The sequence below is a fragment of the Hyperolius riggenbachi genome, chromosome 4 (genome assembly GCF_040937935.1).
Source record: "Hyperolius riggenbachi isolate aHypRig1 chromosome 4, aHypRig1.pri, whole genome shotgun sequence".
In the NCBI taxonomy this organism is placed as follows: domain Eukaryota; kingdom Metazoa; phylum Chordata; class Amphibia; order Anura; family Hyperoliidae; genus Hyperolius; species Hyperolius riggenbachi.
The window spans coordinates 369,436,547-369,441,047 of record NC_090649.1 but is presented as its reverse complement, the minus strand read 5'-3'; positions in this window follow the sequence as shown (position 1 = coordinate 369,441,047).

The following is a 4,501-nucleotide window of genomic DNA, read 5'->3' as shown; positions in this document are numbered from 1 at the left end:
TAATCACCTGCTCCTCAGGTGATCAGCCTTTTCAGCACTGTCTGTAACACCTGCTCATCAGGTGTCCACTGGCTGCAGTATAGTCTTAATCGCCTGCTCCTCAGGTGATCATCCTTTGCAGCACAGTCAGTGGTTCCTGCTCCTCAGGTGTCCACTGGCTGCAGTATAGTCTTATCGCCTGCTCCTCAGGTGATCTTCCTTGCAGCACAGTCAGTGGTCCCTGCTCCTCAGGTGTCTACTGGCTGCAGTACAGTCTGAATCACCTGCTCCCAGGTGATCATTGGCTGCAGTACTGTCTGAGTCACCCGCTCCTCGGGAGCTCTCCTCTTCCTCATTACTGTTGCACCAAACACTATCTCACATTGGTTGTCCTGTGTCTGGCTATACTAGCATTATTGGTGATTCTGCAGATCACCACATAATCAGGTATAGCATCTGTATTATTGGTGATACTGCAGATCACCAATAATCAGAAAATCTGTTTTGCTAACACCAATCGTTACAGCTATACTAGTATTATTGGTGATACTGCAGATCACCACATAATCAGGTATAGCGTCTGTATTATTGGTGATTCTGCAGATCACCAATGATCAGACGTCTGAGTTGCAGCACCCAATCGTTGCAAAATGTTAATTAGGCCTACAGAGTGGGAGAGATTTCACCTTTTCAGCTGGATTACCATTGGCTACAGGACTTTTTTGCATCCGAGAACTGGGATTTCCCCAACAAACCTGCCATCACCTTCACATTGGTGGAGAGTTCATTTTTACCTTACGGTTCCTCTTTAAATAACAGCCTCACAAGTCATCAGTGAATCCTGACTTTAAATACTCCAACAACAGACAGGTTTAAGTTTTGCTATTTGCTGACTGCAGCAGAAATGCTTGGCAGGGAACAGCCAGATAACTGTACTTTTCACTGACAAAAGTGTTGGCAGTCTGTTAAGGTTTCAAATAAGGACCACATCATTTAGACAAGTGTGTCACACATATTTGGATTCCATGCTGTAGAAATGAATCACTGCTTACCATTGAAAACGACAATAATGTTTCAAGAACTTGGCCAATGTAATAAAACAGGGCTGTAAGAAATTCCTGGGCTGCACAGTGAACAAACCTGCTAGCCTCCCTCCCCCCCCCCCCCCAACACCCCACTGCCTCAGATCCCAGTCTGCTGAAGAAAAAAGCTTTTTGATCGCCCACCCCATTATTTGACAGTACATTCACTAAACATAGATTGACTTATGAATACTGCTTCCAACACGCTGTTGGCTTCCAGTGGGAGCAATTGATACCAATATGCTGGAATGCTAAGCAAGAGTAATAGACTTTAATTGAAGGAGTTAATATCCATTTGAAAACCCATGCTGAGACAGAAGATTTTTGGGGAAGGAATGTTGCTTTTTTAATTGCGCATATTTTTGCATATACTTTTATACATAATTTTAGCTTGTCTGCAGAAGTTTTTTATTGAATACATAAATGGTCATTTGCTGAATATCCATGATTGAGATATCTCAGGGTCACTGACCATAAACCATATTGAGGCAAGATCTTGCAGTGTATGGCGTGTTGGGTGCAGATTGTTGCTGGATTTGTTGGATGCGTGATGCTGGGAGATTGATTGGTGGGGGTTAGTGGATGGCCTTTGTGTATGAGGATTTAATTGTGCATTAATTGAATGCTGTGTATAATCATTTTCAATAATGCTTTATTAAGCTGAATGCGCAGGAGTTCCTGTTTATAATATACTTCTTTACACATTTCCATTGTATAAGACGCTCCTAAATATAAGACACACCTAGATATAGAGGGCAAAAACCAGGGAAAAAATATATATACTAAACCTGGTGCATCCATATTCCAAGAATGTAATGTTGTGTCCAATTTGGTGTCCTCCTGTGTCCTCTTCTGTCTCTAGTGTGTCCCCTTCTGTCCCCAGGTATCTTCTTGTGTCCTGCAATTCTGTTCCCAGGTGCCCCCGTTCTGTCCTGAGGTGTGTCCATAGGTGTCCCCTCCTGTCCCCCCCTGTCCCCAGGTGCCTCCATTCTGTCCTCAAGTGTCCCCTTCTGTCCTCCCCTCTGTCCCCAGGTGTCCCCTCCTATCCCCAGGTGTCTTTCCTTTTGTCCTTAGGTGTCCCCTTTTGTCCCCCTTCTGTCCTCTGGTGTCTTTTATGCCCTCTGTTCTGTCCCCTGAATGTTCCCTTTGTGTCACCTTCTGTCCTCAGGTGTTCCCTCTTTCTGTCCCCTGTGTGTCTCTGCTCTCCCTCGCTCCCTCTCCTGTGGTGCGTCCATATTCTAGGAGCGTAATATTTCACAAATTGGTTTCCTCCTGTGTCCTTTTCTGTCCCCTTCTGTCCCCAGGTGTCCTCTTGTGTCCTGCCTTCTGTTCCCAGGTGCCCCCCCTTCTGTCCCCAGGTGTCCCCTCCTGTCCCTAGATGCCCCCTCCTGTCCCCAGGTGTCCCTTTTTGTCCCCAGGTGTCCCCTCCTGTCCCCAGGTGTTCCCCTTCTCTCCTCAGGTGTCTTTTATGTATGGAGGGATTATAAGGTGTATTTAAACTTCTTACAAATAGCAATTTAAGCATTTCTATTTGACTTGATTGATGCAAACTTGATTGATCCAAATTAACACATTTGCATAACATGTACTATATTATTATTGTGCATGCAAAGTGCAGATAAGTGAACATTTCAAAATTAGATCAGATCAATTATCCTACATTCTGGTCAGCAACTCCTACATTGTCAACCTTCCCTTCTGCCTATTTCAGTACCTATGGCCACCCATGCTGTTATATATGAAAATAAAAGATAATTTGAGTGGAGTAATACTCTACTAATATATGAACACTGGGGCTCACCAAGTACTTTACTGGTCATATAAAAAAGTAATTTTATACTTTTGTACTGGAATGGTGTTGTACTTTAATTACTGGAAACTGAAAACTAAGCAACAAGAGCTTTCTGTAACATTCTACGATTAGCCTAGATAGAAGGTTATAGAAGGTAAAGCACCATAGAACAATCAGAGTACCCTCTGAATCATCCAGATGCTTCCCTGTATTGAAGTAAATATATAACTCCCTCACCCCACAGGTTTGCTTTAAAGTAGGTATTAATCAAAAGCAGGTTTTACCGTGTCAAGGATTCACTGTGTTTCATTATCCTAGTGCATCTACAATATTTTGATCAATACGTTTTCTTCAGGAACTGCGCCATTCTAGCTGGATATGATGTGACGATCATCGCTCTGCACATGCAAAGACATAAACATGTCATTGGATCACTGAGCTTGCATGTTATTTCTATAGGAGGCAAGAAGGAGCAGCTAAAAAAAGCATAACAAAAATAGGCTCCCGCTGCAAAGTGTCCACTATTAGTAGCCGCAGTTTGTATAGCGGGCAACCATTCTTGCCATTGGGGGATTAAGGTTAGGCGCAATGGGGGGGGGTCATTAGTTGACGGGCGGTTATTAGTAGCCCACTGGGAGGGGTTACTAGTTGCCCACAGGGGGTTATTAGTTGTCCTAGGGGGGTTATTAGTTGCTCACTGGGGGTATTAGTTGACCAGAATGTGTTAATAGGTGCCCACAAGTGGGGTTAGTAGTTGCCCACCAGGGGAGGGTTCTGTGTGAGAGTAGGAACAGGTTAGGTCATAGTGAAATACCGGCAAATATCACTGCTATTTCACTATATCAATTAATCAGTAGAATATCTGTAAATTTACCAATATTCTACTACTGCTATATTATGTGCCCTTAATCAAATTTTTATTTTCGGATTACACCACGCCCAAATTAGCACACGGCATCTTTAAAGTATACACAAGAAGAGGATATGATGAACTTTATCTGTGGTTGTATATAACAGATACTGGTCAGAAAAAAAACAGCATAACTGATTTATCTCTACCTCAAGTGAGTTTGCATGCTGAGCTTCACAAACATGCCACATGTATGTTGGCAAAGATGTGCCGAATCTTTAAATGACAATGACCCTCAAGCGTATTGCTCCTCTCCTTACCTTATCTTACTGGAAGCCACTCTGTTTTGGGCCACATCGCTGCTGAGGGATGCGTCTGTATGCACTCGCTCCCCTGTAGCCTGACTGTGATGGAACATATTGAATGTGTGTACAAACCTTCAGGGGGACCAACAGTCATCCAATTATTGCCCAATCTGACCATTAGCAGTACAATCTAGCAACATTAAGGGCTGGTTCACACTGGAGGTGACTGCACTGCGCTTGCTGATCGCCGCTGCAAGTATACCGTCACCCTCTGAGAGTGTTCCCACAGCAGCATTTCGATTTTTAGAAAATCTAATTCTTGCTGCATCTACCATTTTTCAGAGCAATTAAGCTTAAAGAAATTGCTTTAAAAATCGATCTGGAATTGCATTGCAGAATCCCATACACAATTGCTAACCGCTTAGCGATTGTTATTGCGTTTTGCAGTGTGCACTAAGCCTAATTGTTCGTCTATAGTCATCTTAATCTGGTA